This window comes from Salvelinus alpinus, chromosome 26 (genome assembly GCF_045679555.1).
Source record: "Salvelinus alpinus chromosome 26, SLU_Salpinus.1, whole genome shotgun sequence".
Lineage (NCBI taxonomy): Eukaryota > Metazoa > Chordata > Actinopteri > Salmoniformes > Salmonidae > Salvelinus > Salvelinus alpinus.
Window position 1 is genome coordinate 16,287,041 of NC_092111.1, and position 17,027 is coordinate 16,304,067.

Sequence of the window (17,027 nt, forward strand, 5' to 3'; positions counted from 1 at the left end):
TGCGCCCGGCCCGCCACAGGAGTCGCTGGAGCGCGATGAGACAAGGATATCCCTACCGGCCAAACCCTCCCTAACCCGGACGACGCTAGGCCAATTGTGCGTCGCCCCACGGACCCCCCGGTCGCGGCCGGCTGCGACAGAGCCTGGGCGCGAACCCAGAGACTCTGGTGGCACAGCTAGCGCTGCGATGCAGTGCCCTAGAACACTGCGCCACCCGGGAGGCCCTTGCGGGTACTATTTAATGAAGCTGCCAGTTGAGGCATCCTACCCCAAAAATGTGTCACACTGGAACATAACAGACCATTCCAACATAAGGCACTCTTTTGTAACCCCCCCTCATCCATGCTCAACCCTCGTCTTCCCCTCTCCAGCATTCTACTACAGCTGTGCCACACCACAAAGAAGTGTGCATAAGTGACTCCTCCCTTCTCCTGCACCCCCCCTCCCCCCAAAAATAGAAGTATTGCCCCCCCCCCCATCTCTCCCCCCTCGTTGTAAAAATAAACACACATGCTTACTTTCTGGGGGCCCTCGAAGGTACTGAGAGCGGAGGGCTTTATTTTTTATTAATGCATTTACATTACACTACCCCCATCTAAAAAAGTGTGTGTGCGTGGTGGGGGATGCTGTGTGAGGAAGAGATAGGTGGGAGGGTGGGGGCGAGGACAGAGGAAGATCGAGCAGAAAAAAATACAAAAATGCTCTCGACACGCTACCCTGTCATAATGCCAACCGTTAATTCCCCCCCCCCCCATCCACCCACCGACACACACCATTTTCTTTATGTGCACACAACTGCTGCCTGTCGATCAGATCAGAGCACACACACACAGCAAAATGTCCCCCTTTTTTTTGCACCCCAAGAATCCAACACCTCCAGACACCTTAACGTCAAAATGTCCACACAATCAATCGTCCTATGCTGCTAGACATAACTGGTTTGGAGTTTACCAAACAGGCCAAATTCCAGATGGTGGGGTACAACAGTAATAAGGCCATTTGCAACAATACGGTGGAATCCGCAGCTCATTTCACCATGATCTGCATCATGCCAATTCATTTGGCTGACGCAACTCCTGCACCCCACCTTCCCCAACCCAAAACGCTGGTGGCACTGCATCTTTCACCCAGGGCTAGAGAGAGGGAGAAAAAGAGCAGAAAGAAATTCTTCACCCCCTTCTGACTCAACTTCACACAAGACTGAGAGCATCCTCTTTTTCTAATATATATATATATTTATTAACCGTTACGTTCGTCTGATGGTAGGGGTGCTTATCGCAGAGGCGCAGGGGGGGGGGGGGGGGGGGGGTGTTCGCCATCACCACCCTGCCCCTCATCTCCATCCTGTGATCCTGGCTAAACTCCCAAAAAATCTCTGGCTCTACCCATCCAGCTTGTCTGATCACGCACCAGCTCAATTGGCTCGATTAATCCTTTTCCTCTTCACCGCATCTGATGCCGAGCGAGCATTGCAGGCACACAAAATGGCCGCCATCACCATAACACAAGTGGACACTCACCCCTGTGAAATGCTCTGGGGCTGAATCCCTAATCGAGTCAACATATTTGTCATTACAAATCATCTGTATCATCATCACAGTTATCACCATGGCCTTATAAGTCATTTATGTATGGTGTTCTAAGTAATGTATGTAATTTGTGGTATAGTATCACAAAGCTTTGGGCTGTGACCCAGTTAGGAGTTATAAAAGCCTGGCCTTGTCACAGGGTCAGACAGGGTGAGCATTGCAAGTCTCTGGGGATGCGGGGTGGCTGCTGGGCTCTGGGACCTTTCTGGAAACGCACAATCCAGTCCTGCTTTCCCCCTTGGCCTTGTATGTGGTTTGGAGGGATAGTGCCACGACTACGTACATATGCTGAAATTAAAAAGGAGTCTAATTGATTAACTAGCTTGCATAATTAACAAACTTCATTCAAAGTTGTATTATAGTGTTTCATGGAAGTTCATGCGGATGAGGAATAGGCACCTATTTGTTTAAGATAATGGTTGGTGAAGTGAAAAGGTAAGTGTTGGCATGAGTCAGCTTCTCTAAGGCTATAGGGCAGACATCTTTAATTTGAGCTCAGCGCCCATGGCCATTGATGGCTGACTAATCTCCAGTTCCACATTCCCAGTTCCAAAGCAGGATAGAGTAACTATAGACATAGGTTGGTGTGCTTGTACCACAGATAAATATAAACTGTCTGAGGAATAGCACGGAAAATAGAAATACTGGCTTTCCATTGTGATTAATGGATTTCTGAGAGAAATCCTATGAACCTTTCACGAACTGGTGAACATTTATTAACCAGTTGAACATGGCAATAATGCTATTGGAATAATGACATCATGTGGAGGTCATATCATTTGTCATATGATTTTGGTTGCTGAAAATAGCTTCATACACGTGACTGGTGTTTAAATTGGCTGTAACCCCCCCCGAGTATCCCTCACGCATCCTCAGATTTTGAGTTCTTCTGAATTCCACAGGCCGTTTGCGACCCTAGTATCAACGGATCAGATAAGGGCCTATTTTCATTAGCGTAGCTGTATGCTCTGAACTCCTGAGGGATATTTATGATTAACATTCGGCGGCAGACCCACATTTCTGCACAATGGAAACAAAGTCCAGATTTAAGGCAGTTGAGCCGCCCTGCTCGGGGTTGAAGGTCGTCACGACAAACAGCCAATCCTTTGTGATTAGGAGAGCAGTCCGATGGGGCTCTGCACAGCAGGGCACAGACACTGTGAACTCTCTTACACAGGCGACAACGCACCAGGCGAGAGTGCGACATCCCCAAGGGCACATAAAGCAGAAATATTACTTCAGTAGCAGACACTGGTTTCATGATCTCATGCTGCAGCCATTCATGCACCTCGTAACGGCGCAGGCGACGTATTGCAGGAGACAAAACACCATACAGGTCAGAAACGCTGGGGTTGCAGAGGTCCTGTTTCCACCTTTCCCTCCATTTCACTCGATAAGATCTCTTCGGTGTAATAGCATTTGCAGATGAGCCATCTTTTTTCTTTTATAGTGCTTATAGTTAAGGAAAATGCATTATAGGGGAACATGAGCCTACCAAATGGTGAGCAGCACCAAAATGCCAGAGATGTGGGTTCATTTGGGGCCAAAGCTTGGTTTCTACAGAGGTTTCCTACAAGAGCTCCATACCCATTCCTTAGTAATTATATAACCTTATATTGGTTTCCAGGCTTAGTACCCCAAAAATCAACATTGATTGATGAGTTCATAAAAATAAAAAACAGTAATCTAGTTGATGGAAATCTATACCTTGATTAGTATTGGTCTTACGATTGGAATAAACCTTGATGCAGGTTAGAAAACTACCTGGCTATGCAAATGTTGTAAGCAGAAAACAGTGGAAGCATACAGCGAGAACATCTAAATCCCATCGTTCAAGAAAATGGAGGGGAGATGTAGACGAGCCCATTTTATTAGTCACCAAATCTGTTAAAACGGATTATTGACAAATTCACTGGCACACTAAGGCAGGGCAGAGAATTGGAACAATGAGCCAATTAGCTTTACGAGTTGTTGGGAGGTATACTGTTAGCTTGGCTTTTGCACTAAACGTTGTGCAAATACATAGAAAAACAAACTGGTGATGGTAAGTGGGCCAATTGATTGAGCTACAAGATAGAGAGAATAGTTCATACATTTTTTCAATGAAGCAACATTACATGGTATCAATAGCAGCTAATGCTGAATTATTTGATCCCATTTACAAATAAATATACAATCAATTCATCAACACAATAAAATCTAAAAATGTCAAATACATATTTTCTGGAAAGACCATCAGTGCTGGGAGTTTGGTAGACACCGATCACAAGTAAAGTTCACATTAGTGAGACAAAAGGTGGCAGTCCATAGCTCACAATTATTGTGCTCTTTTCGCACAAATGTAGATATATGTTACTATAGCCTAGGACTGATCAGTAACACATTTTTGTTGTTAGAAAGGGAATTTGAGGTCAACCGTATCACAATTGTTGTGCTGATAAAGTTATGTCTGGGAAAAGCAAAAAAACAAGGCACAGCAATTTTTTTTAAGCCAATGGGAGGTCTGGGCAGGGGGCAGCTGCTAAGCTCATTGGTTAATGTACTAATTGGACCTACATCCTGATCAACCCACACACTGGCAACGTATATTACTCAGATGGGGCGCTGCTGGGAATATGACCAGAATTTGCATACGGCTAGTTTCTGACACTAATGAGGCCAATTAGGCAGATTGCGCCCATGGCAACAAAGTTGTAATTGGTTGGCTTGAACTGCTCAGGAGTTATGGATAAGAGGATGTGGGTTCAAAGTCAATAGTAAGCACTGCAACTGTGAGATGTTGACAGACTTACAACATCTCATTTCATATTGGTGGTTTTTGTTCACCCTCAGGTTGAGTAAGCCTATCAAGGTTTAGACTGTGACAGAGAAAATCAGTCTCACATCTCAGAAGCAACAACATCCACGTAAAGGGGGACTTCCAAATAAATACAGATGATGTCAGAAGTTTACATACACTTAGGTTGGAGTCATTAAAACTCGTTTTTCAACCACTCCACAAATTTCTTGTTACTAAACTATAGTTTTGGCAAGTCACGTAGGACATCTACTGTGTGCATGACACAAGTCACTTTCCAACAATTGTTTACAGACAGATTATTTCATTGTATCACAATTACAGTGGGTCAGAAGTTTACATACACTAAGTTGACTGTGCCTTTAAAAAGCTTAGAAAATTCCAGAAAATTATGTCATGGCTTTAGAAGCTTCTGATAGGCTAATTGACATAATTTGAGTCAATTTGAGGTATGCCTGTGGATGTATTTCAAGGCCTACTTTCAAATGCAGTGCCTCTTTGCTTGACATCATGGGAAAATCAAAAGAAATCAGCCAAGACTTCAGAAAAAAAATTGTAGATCTCCACAAGTCTGGTTCATCCTTGGGAGCAATTTCCAAACGTCTGAAGGTACCACGTTCATCTGTACAAACAATAGTACGCAAGTATAAACACCATGGGACCATGCAGCCGTCATACCGCTCAGGAAGGAGACGCGTTCTGTCCCCTAGAGATGAACGTACTTTGGTGCGAAAAGTGCAAATCAATCCCAGAACAGCAGCAAAGGACCTTGTGAAGATGCTGGATGAAACAGGTACAAAAGTATCTATATCCACAGTAAAACGAGTCCTATAATCGACATAACCTGAAAGGCCGCTCAGCAAGGAAGAAGCCACTGCTCCATAAAAAGCCAGACTACAGTTTGCAACTGCATATGGGGAGAAAGATCGTACCTTTTAGAGACATGTCCTCTGGTCTGATGAAACAAAAGGGAACTGTTTGGCCATAATGACCATTGTTATGTTTGGAGGAAAAGGGGGGATGCTTACAAGCCGAAGAACACCAGCCCAACCGTGAAGCATGGGGGTGGCAGCATCATGTTGTAGGGGTGCTTTGCTGCAGGAGGGACTGGTGCACTTCACAAAATAGATGGCATCATGAGGAAAGGAAAAGTATGTGGATATATTGAAGCAACATCACAAGACATCAGTCAGGAAGTTAAAGCTTGGTCGCAAATGGGTCTTCCAAATGGACAATGACCCCAAGCATACTTCCAAAGTTGTGGCAAAATGGCTTAACGACAATAAAGTCAAGGTATTGGAGTGGCCATCACAAAGCACTGACCTCAATCCTATAGAACATTTGTGGGCAAAACTGAAAGAATGTGTGCGAGCAAGGAGGGCTACAAACCTGACTCAGTTAGACCAGCTCTGTCAGGAGGAACGGGCCAGAATTCACCCAACTTATTGTGGGAAGGTTGTGGAAGGCTACCCAAAACGTTTGACCCAAGTTAAACAATTTAAAGGCAATGCTACCAAATACGAATGGAGTGTATGTAATCTTCTGACCCACTGGGAATGTGATGAATGAAATAAAAGCTGAAATAAATCATTCTCTCTACTATTATTCTGACATTTCACATTCTTAAAATAAAATGGTGATCCTAACTGACCTAAGACAGGCAATTTTTACTAGGATTACATGTCAGGAATTGTGAAAAACTGAGTTTAAATGCATTTGGCTAAGGAGTATGTAAACTTCCGACTTCAACTGTACAAACATATGTGCACACCTGCACACTAACATAAAATAAGAGCAAGTCTCCCTCATCTACTGAACACCAAACGCACATCTCTCCTTCAGGCAGCAAACACACCCGCATCGATACACACCTACGTCTCTCCTCCCGCTCGCACTACCACTGCTCAGCCACAATACTTAAAACACACCCCTGGTCTTCATTAAACAAGACAACAGCTCATTGTGGCCATCGCCATGACAACCGACCCCCTTCTATTTTTAAGCTGTGCCACTAATCAATTCCTGTTCTGCTGTCGCCTGAGGGAGGGAGAGAGGGGCGGCTAGGAAGGAGGAGGGTGGTGGTGAAGAGGGGTGGGCAGTGGCAGGGGGCACAGTGGAGGAAGTGTGTGGGGGTGTGAAGTTTGGAGACAAAGAGTCGAGCGCACAAACGCGAGCCCCGAGGTAGCTGACATGGCGGAGCTCGACAGTGGCCTTGAGGGACCATCAGTGGTGAGCAGCAAGCAGTTGCAGCATTATCAAGAAAAGGAATGAATCTTCAACTAGGGCTGTGTTCAACAGTTTTAAACTATTTTGAGAATATTTTTGCAACACAAAAATGTGCGTTTCTTACTGGACAAGTCCATGTTGTCCCTCCCTTCAGTTCAGTCAGTTTTCTTACAGTTGGTGCCAAATGAACACAACCCAGGATTTAATTCCAATAAGTCCCCGACAGACGGCAGGGCTGCCTAACCGTCTGGGTTTTTGGAGACTACCATACGGGCGGTAACGGACAAGAACCCAATGGGTCATCATGGTTACCAATCACAGACCAAATTGGTCCAGGACCCAATAAGTTTAGGTTACATAGCTGAGAACAAATCTAGCTCATCTGAGGCCCTACGGCATAGGCTAGTTTCCCATGTTTCATTTGGGAAAGACATAAATGACATAACCCATGGTCACAAAGATCAGATGGGTTCTGAAGAATGCCCATTAACAAAATGTGTTGTCTCAAAGACCGGTGTGGGATATTCAGTGCTTGGGGTAGTACGAATGCTAAAAAAAGAAAGAAACAAAAACAAACTTATGCTAAACACCATATTCCATAATACAACAAACAGATTGGACACATACCTATACACTGGGATCGAAATGAAATTGGTTACAGTACCTCCAGTTCCAGTAACATCTCTACATTGAATTTGAGCGTAAACTCATTGCATTAATTTAATTGAACCTGAATGGGAATTCATTCCATTCATTTCAATGGAACCCATCTTATATTCAGCACTTCCTGGAAAACCATGATTCGCTCAAATGAGAAAACCATTGGGTACTGAGGTGTGAATATTTAGCTGATAAATTATAAATATTATCTAACATAAAATGTGTTTTTTGAAAAACATTGATACTCCAGCTATGTTTCTACTGAAATATCATGCTGTTTTCTGGTCTACTCAGACCAATGAGTTTCATTTTTGAGTGTTGGTCATATGGACATGACGTTGTGCTTTTATAGATTATGATTGTGTGCATATCAAGCATGGAACCATTTCACTTTAAGTGGGCATGCTGACATACAGCAGTGTGGCATATACAGTAGGTTAGCATACAGATTAACTAATTATGATTTTCACTGAGACTGGATTTTCCCTGACCTACCTTACCGTAATGTAACTACATAACAATGACTGGTGACACTGTTTTTTGAGGTACTCTGCCTCCTCAAGGAGGAATTGGAGAGGCAAGGGTAGAACAAAAGATAAGTGCATTTTAAGAGGGCATCAGAAACCATCCCAAGTCATTGGTTCACCATGAAAACAAGTCTACTCTAATGAATTGAGTTTCGTTCATTGAGAATGTGTGGTTATCCCTACGATTACCACATTTTGCGATGAGAATCTGTAGTCTACTCCATCCACTATTTGTATTTGTGGACGTGCCTGTGTTTCTCAGACACAGTACCCTAACTTAATGTCACTCTTGGCATAAATGTCTCCTGTTCCTTTAAAAAAAGTCACAATTCTGTTCACTTTTCTTTTTTTATTACCCAGAGTACCCAGCACAGTCAAAAACGTGAGAGAGCTAGTCTAAGCCGGTTTGTAACCTCAGGGTATGGAATTATCTCTTAATATGTAGCCGTTAGTGGTCAGGACGTCACACGAAGACAGGGAGAGAGAAAAAGTCAGAGGGAGGGAGGGAGAGAGGGGGTGGGGGAGGGGCAATGAAGCCCCTGTGCTTTCAGGGCAGAAGAGGAAAATCTACTTCTTGCAAGACCTTGATTCTAAAACCTGGCACCTTGACAAAATGGGATCATTGCGGAACTTCAGACCACAGGGTGGGGCATTCGTTGTTTAAACAAAAAAAAAGGGGGGGTGGGAATGCTGGAACTTTGGCCATCTGGAGAGACTGAGGTAGCTGAGAGATTTGTAAAATGGGGTTGAATGGGGCAGTGAGGGTATCGATGTCTTCCACGAAATGAGAGGAGAGCAGAGAATAATAGGTACAGTGAAGACATCAACACAGACGCACACAGACTGATTTTCTACATTAAACCCTGTGAGCACTAATCCCTTGAATCACACAACTGACACTCTTACGAGAGGGATGCTTCATCAAGAGGAGATAGCGTCACTTGTCTCAACCTAAGAGTAATGGGTACGTACGTATACACTCACACACATACACAAAGGACAACACAAGATCCCACTATACAGGGCCAGGTGAAAATAGGTTACAGGAAGGAAGAGAGAAGGAAGCTACAAAGACAGAGCATATGAAAACATCTTGCTCGTTTCCGATGCCTTCTGTGGGCTGACGCCACTAACTGTACGAACTAAATACATTTGAGGTCTGGCCACAGCCACACAAAGGTGCCCTATTGCAGAAGGTAAACCGTAGTTTTCTAATCATGGTGGGCTGACGCTGCCATAAAGGACACGGATGAGGAAATATCTCAATGGGTAGAATAGCAATCTGTTCCAGTGCATAAACATGTTCATATGAGAGAGGGAGGGAGAGGGCTGTGGGTGAAGACGACTAGGACATAGCCCTCGGGGACCCCCAACCATTGCAGATATTTGTTCCATTTCAACACACCGGATTCAACAAATCAAAGGCTGGACTGATTAGTTGAATCAAGTGGTGCTGGAATCAAAGACATACGTTGAGAAACGCTGTCCTGAAGGAGAGTCCAAGATGGACGCCATTGATAACAGCACAGTTATTGACAGAAAAACGGAGTGCAAGATTCTCCTTCACCTACTGACCGTAGTGTAGAGAACTAAGACAGCGAGAGCAAAGAAATTAAACTATAACTAGACTGAACTTGCGTTCAGTGTTTACCAACCAGTTCTGTTAACACTACTTTTCATCTCCGGCTGAATCGTAACAGCATAGACATCACTACTGATACAGTAAATGAATGGGACAGTGTTTGGGTGACGATAAGGGATACATGACAGCTAGGACACGTCCCCCTGGGAACATGGGACACAGAGTTCAACACAGGGAAAAAAGGTCAAAAGAGCAAAGGCGTGACATGATACACGTTCTACAAAAGGTCACAGGGTCAAAGTGGTGTGATGTGTGAATGGCATAGTTTGGTGAAAAAAAATAAAAAAATAAACATTGTGTTAGGTGACAATTAAATTCACTTCATTTAACAAGACGTGGCACAACATAAAACTGAAATCATTTTGTTTTTGTAGGGCGTAACAGTGATTTCCTGTCTAAGCAATTTTCAAAAGGACTTTTTTCAGATGTGAAATGTACACAGTGCAACAAAAGGAGAGCTACAGTAGTGTAGCACTGCAGCTGCACAATAAACCTTGAGAAAATCTGAGAAGTTACTGCCTGGTGGATCTGGGAAGTGCTATAACTCATCCCCTTCATGCCAACCTCCCAGCCTACCTTTGCAGTCCATTCATTTGCATTTTAAGCTCAACTTAACAAAAAACATAATTAACCCAACAAGGAACACCCAGAAATGGGGATGTTGTGAAAGCCAACAGTGGCAAACTACTCATCCAGAACAAGGGTGCCAATTAGCCATCATGGTGCCCTACGTGTTTTAACCTTTTGGTCACTGACACGGAGGTCCAACACAACAGAACATGGTGGCAATAGGACCCCTGTGGACCTAAAATGTTCTTATGAAAGGAGTCATTTAAAAGGTCTCAGTTTCGTCTGATCAAACCAATTAAAGGCTATCCTGTTCACACTACTCATCTGAGCCAAGTCGTACTGGGCTGGCTTGGTTACGCATCCACCATCTTTGCTGGAACTATACTGGAAAACAAAATATATATTCCAGCACAGCAAGGTTCGGGTTGGCATGGTAGTGTGAAAGGGTATAAGTCAGCTGGGACCTGGTGATTCTTGGTGACCACAACTGCGTTTTGCTGCGTTTCCCGCTGTAGCTTAGAGTCGAAACGTTGGGGAGGCCCGCTAATTAAGAGTTGCAGGGAGCCATTCATCTGGGCTGTTTGTTTCTGCGTAGGGTTTAATAAGCCTTGCGTGAAGCCCACTGAACACAGCCGCCCCGATTCAGGTGTTAACAAGGATGCGACACCAAAACACACACACACACACTTAACACGCAAAAACCAAGCATTCTTGAGACCCATTCACAAACCAATTACATCCCATGCTGCTAATTCATTAAATTGATACTCTTCTCAGTTTGCTGGTTAAGGTTGCTTTGCCCATTGAAAGAAGGGGCATTCCAAGGTGAGTGGTAAAAGGTACTTTCTTCTATGATTGACAACAAATAGGCCAATGTAATAAAATAAATGAAAAATGCTGTATTTATTTATTTATTTAAACCTTTAACTAGGGAAGTCAGTTAAGAACAAATTCTTATTTACAATGACGGCCTACCGGGGAACAATAGGTTAACTGCCTTGTTCAGAGGCAGAACGACGGATTTTTACCTTGTCAGCTCAGGGATTCGATCCAGCAACCTTTCGGTTACTGGCCCAACGCTGTAACCACTAGGCTACCTGCCACCCCAAATACCGGTGTAATATCTGTGGGAAAGTCTAGCCAATTACCTTCCCCTCTCACCTACCGATTCAAAATTATGGATTTTGGTAAACCAATGGATATGTGTAAGCATGTAGAGCCTACAGCTGCTGGAAATTTCATTTAGTCTACCCATTTTTGATTCAGGACTTTCACTGAACAGAACCCACATTACAAGCAAGGATATCCCCCAATGCATGCCTCAACACTCCTCTTTGGGAATGCCTTGGCTCTCACTAAAACTCTTACTCATTGGCTTGGACCGGGACTGCTTTTAAATTACAATTATTTCAAGGAACAGCACAGGCTAAATATGTTGAAACATTACACAAACTATACATGTAATTAACGGGACATCATTAGCTGGGCTGACCTTTCATGACCCGTAGAAAGGGAGAAAATGGCTAAAACCAACACTGCATTAGAGTGATCTTCTCAATACTCCATTTTCTGTACAAGCTGCAATGTGCACAATCGCAATGTGAATCAACTGCGATATCATTTGCAAAACATTATTCCTGGGCATGTCAGAAACAAATTACAAGCCTGTGAAGAAATTTTTTCACACTCCCGTTGTACCCACGTTGCTATGCAAGATAAATCCCTTGTTTATAGTTACACTTTACATGCATTCATTACCATCACACATATCAATTAGCGCCACGTGCCAGCTACCGACAAGGCTTCTCCCCCTCAAAGGAGTTTCACTTGGGCGGATTCTTAAATAAACTAAATTTTCCTGATTAAGAGCTAATTATACAGATTTCTCTCCCCTCGAACTGAGAGCGTTTATCTCTTAATTTCAAATAAGTATGGACCACTAAATGAGCATAGATTTTAATGGGGTGCTAAGGATCCCTCTTCCCATGACTGAAAACACAAGGAAGGAGTTGTTGGAAACAGCAGCTTTCAGAAATTACCACAGGCTGTGTTGGGTATGACAATCCTTTTGCACTGCAAATATTTGAGCTCAAAAACATAGGCCTAGTTTTGAATGCTGGACAATAACATAGCAATATAGTGGTACCAAAGCTGACTGACTCAACTGCAAATTTGACCTCCTTTAAGTAAAACATTAAAGGCTACGGTCTTAAAATGTACCCTACCCCCTCAAAATCAGCTCTGATAAAAACTTAAGTGGGAAAGCTGCCGGACTATAGCTTCTCCAGACCAATAAGTCGTACACTCATGATATTTTTCAGAGAGCTTTCCTGTACACTCTGTCATAGGAAAGTCTGAGGTAATGGTGTTGTCATGACTCTGCTTTTGTATAGAACCAACAGGGAATGTGAACAGCTGGTGTCAAGGCACACATGCTTTATCTGTGAGAGAGAGAACATCAGTCCCCTGCCCAACCCAGGGCCATTGAGTCAATCTGGACATGCCAACTCAGTGGTGGGGTCATCACACACACAAACACAGGTCTCTTGAAACACAAGCACGTGTCTGAATCAATGGGTGAGTGCAATCAACACCGTATTTTTCCCCCACACCATGAGAGACAAATCCCCTCCCTCTGAAGGTCATGAGATCAATATTAGGATATTCAACATTGAAGCTTCTCCAACACAACATGATCCTTTCATCAGAGGTCGTTGTGACTGCATCCTAAGCACATCAGTGGAGGGCACCTGGTTTATTGTTATTCAACCGCAGGTGCACTGGTCGTTTATTTAGAGGAACCCTTTTTTCTTTTGACCAAGGTCAACAACCCTGAAGCACGGCCAAGACCACCTACATTGAGTGCTTTTGTGATCTTTCCCTCCAAAAATGATAAATGCCTACATAAAACTGCCCCGTTTGTCCGATATAGGCATAAAATCTCATTTATAAGCAATGTTAATTTGGAACAGATTTGTTCCCAGGAGAGGAAGCGGTTGCTTATCCTTAAAATTAGAATGATGCAGAACCTGATAGTTTTAGCGGATGATAAAAATTCAATCGGCATGTTCTACTGAGCCAAGGGACTGGCTGTAGCCATAATCTGTGATCGATCTGAAATATTGCGTTGATGATACACATCTACAGAAACCGACCAGTGGAACATTTATCAAGGCAATAGCGTACCTTTCTTTGTGGAACTGAATCTGTATCAATAGGAACTTGTCAGGGTTGAATCTTGGCACAATGTGGCATCAGAAATGCAGGAGGACGAGTAACAGAGGCCTCATGGGCTTTGCTACACCAGGCAGTCAGTAGCGATAAGGCACCATGGAAATTAAAGTGTGCACACTGTGTGAAATCCCTTCACGGGCAGTGCCAGTGTACTGGAGCACATCAATTGTGTTAAAGAACCGCAAAGAAATCAAATAAATAAATAACATTGTATGTCACATACTACCTAAACTGGGTAAAACCTCCTTGATGATGAACTATTGATGCTCTATATCAGGAATAGAATTCAAGAATATGCTACAGCCACCCCAAAAATACATTTGTTATGGATTCCTCTTCTACCCCATGTAGTTGAGCGTGATCAGGGCCACAGGTCTCTCCATACACATATGGGAAGGAGCGTATGGATGGTAGAGTGATACACATTAGAGTACATGGCCATGGATGGTCCATCATTGACAAAGCAGTGCCGTAACCATTCATTCATACTGCTAGAGAGTGTTCAACACCAGGGAGTCCCATTCACAGACTGCAGACTTTCATTCATACAGAGAGATAGAGAGGTAGGTAGACACAGAGAGAGAGAGCTGAGCACTAGATTTTCCAGGGCTCAGAAAGTACTGTACTTTTGGATTACTTGGTAGAATATAGTGTCTGGTGGAAAAGCACAGGTTGAAATACTTCTCAAAGAGTATTGTAGGCCTATAAAGACAGGGAACATTAAATAAGCAAAAATACAATATTCAGACAAGCCCCATGATGAAGGATCCATGTTTAGACGTGTTTATCCTTAATTCCTGCATATCTTGAATTGGTATAGATACAGTAGGTTATGCATGTCTTAGTTCCATATATGATCTGAAAGACAATACTTCCTCTTGGCTTCAGAGTTTTAACTCCAAAAGGAACTTGTTCATTGCGCCCGAGTACCCCTGCGTCATTCTGAAGTTGAGATCCCAAAATATAACAGATATAGGCATAGCCGCGGGAAGTAGTTTGGGGGTGGTTTGCCCACGCTGAAGATGTCTATATCGGTCTGCTAACACAGGACTAGTAAAGGCCCAGTGCACTACTTTTGTGATTTTTTTTAAATTAGATGTATTTTAGTATTTACCAGCATTTGTAACTTGAGTCTTGTAATTATCTGCACGAATCAGTTAATCTGATAATACTTGTGGAATATAAAAATTCTTGCTTGATATATACATTTTCCAGTTTCTTTAAATACTTCGCAAATGCAACTTATTTCTATGTGAAAACTGAAATTATCTATTCATTCCTTTTCCATTTTAGTAGACACTCTTATCCAGAGCATCTTACACTAGTGAGTGCATACATTTTCGTACTGGTCCCCCGTGGGAATCGAACCCACAACCCTAGCGTTGCAAGTGCCATGCTACCAACTGAGCCACATCATCACATCTCATTACAAACCACTTGATGTCTCAATTACTATATTGTGCATTGTTTTTCTTTATGGTGATGGAAAGTCTACAGGTACAAAACTAGATGACTAGCCTATTTACAATATAGTAATGTACATTAAGTGGTTTGTAAGGATGGTAAATTAATACTGCACAAAAAGTGGTTGTTTCCCATATTTAATTTTATGTGGTTGTTTTGTGTCTTTGCCCATAACTTTGCACCTTTCGATGTAAATGTTTGAGGACAGAGTTTGTTTGTTCTGGATCCCATTATAATGACAATCACAGAGAAAGGGACAGGGCAACCACTCTTACAATTACAACTACTGAATCCTGCAAGATACTGTTCTTAATTATACAACTACCTTTTTTGCCAAAGCAGAAAGAAAAACGCTTACCCTGTGCTGGAGATGCTTCAAACGTGTATAATATATATAAAAGGCCCAGTGCACTATTTTTGTGAAAAATATGTTTTTTTCATTATTTTGTATGATTAATAACATTTTAAAAAATCAATTCTGATTATTCAGGAGGGTGCTTAGCACCCCTAATTCCTGTGGCTATGGACATAGGCTTTATTTGGAACTTTTACGAATGGTCTCTCCTGTGTTCCAACTAGTCTTCATCAATTCAGCAGACTTTTCCTTACATTGTTCTGTAAACTGAAGGTTATAGCCAGGCCTACATAGACACTGAGCTCCCGTTGTCAGATAACATTTTAGAAAGTAATTCAACGAGGGAAGGGTAGAATATTTTAAATTGAATTCAATCCAAGTCTTTTGGCAATCCCATTGATAGGCTAATACATGGGTTAAAACTATTCTCAGTGGGAACCAATGTATATATATTCCAACAGATGCCTGGCAAGAAAGTATACACACGGACTCCCCAAAATGTTGCCAAAGCCGCATAAGGATCAGACAGTTAGGCTTGGCCCAGTTGGGTAGCCTCGACTCTACCCAATCTGCCTATCTAAATAAACTAGGCGCTGTCTCACTATTGACTTGTCTGCCGCACCGAGAATAATAGCCGGCCCATATTAGCTATTGATCTGCGTTTCTTTCCTAAACTCATCTACTGCTGCCAGTGGTTGCCCCTGCGTTAGAATTACATTTCAAGTCTTACGACATGTCATGCGTCGGGCAGCCATTTGAGTGCATATGGAACAAGTTAAGAACGTCCTCACTTACGTATATGGCTGATAGATTTTCGGATTTAAATTTTTTTATTGTACAGCCTCAGCTACACAGCTCTGTGAAGCTACCACTTTAGTCGTGTGTCTACAACTACCACTACATTGGTCTTACACACGGATATGCTTCATACAAGGTGTTTTAAAGCGCAATATTTGTGTATATTTAGAGGATTTCACCGTGTGCACATGCTTTGCTTGTGTAGCCATCCGGGCACACGCAGGGCTTTCTCCGCCAATCTGAGTTAACCCCCAGAGACGCTAAATTAAACAATGAAACGAATTTGTTGCCATTGCACGAATCTTTAATATTGCTCTCAACTTTTGTTTCTTTCACATGAGTCCTTTATGACAAAGCGCGACATGTATCCAAAAAATGCCTATCAAATGATCCCAGACCTTGATTAGTCACTTTGAACCAACCGTTGGTTGTTGGTCGCTTGCAAATCAGCTTGCATCAATATATGAACCATGTTATTGTATTGTCTGTCTTTGCAGCACCCCCCCCAAAAAAAAAAAATCACCCCCCATAACCTTGGATGCGATTATTACTACCCAATGAGAGTTTACTCCATCCGAAAGAATCCAAATCCTGCCGCCGCAATTTCAAAAATTATATTCCATCTCAGCTAGGCCTTATCCATATCCTCGGACTCACCTGACTCGACTTTCCCCTCAGGTTCCACAAGCTCGGGGTTCTCTTTCAGATCCTGAAGCGCTGCAGTAGCTCCTCGCGACCAGTCCCCGGCACCGGCAGGCAACACAAAAGCGCTGATTGGGCCTCGGCTAGCGCTCATCCCCTTGGTCTCAGCCCAGACAGACGGGTTATTGGTCGCCGGCTATGTCGAAGGCGCGCCCCTATTATTAAGGTGTGTGTTGTTGTCTATGTCTGGAGGGGAGGGGACAAGAAGCAGTGAAATGATGGTAACTAAATGGGTTGTTATGCGCGCCGTGTCGGCAGCACAAGGCAAGCTTACTACATTGACAGATAGTGGACAGCCATATGAACTCCCTCTTCATTCGGCGATGGTCATCGACTGAATCTCAGAGGAACAATGCCGTTTCTAGGACTCATCTTGAACCTAGTATTTTTTCCCAAATGTTATTTCAATTATCTTGTTGTATCGCCTTTCGACCAAGAACACTAGATCAACCGCTTGATACGG

General features: G+C 43.1%; 1 protein-coding gene across 2 annotated transcripts in view; it reads right to left on the reverse strand.

Annotated features, from left to right (window-relative positions):
• The window catches only part of LOC139554843 (transcriptional repressor p66-beta-like), a 46,439-nt gene extending 29,788 nt beyond the window's left edge, over positions 1 to 16,651 (reverse strand). For both annotated transcript variants that reach the window (XM_071368018.1, XM_071368019.1), the window contains exon 1: positions 16,520 to 16,651. The gene's annotated coding sequence lies outside the window, so the exon portion shown is untranslated. The remainder of the gene's footprint in view (positions 1 to 16,519) is intronic.
• Between the last annotated feature and the right edge of the window lie 376 nt (positions 16,652 to 17,027).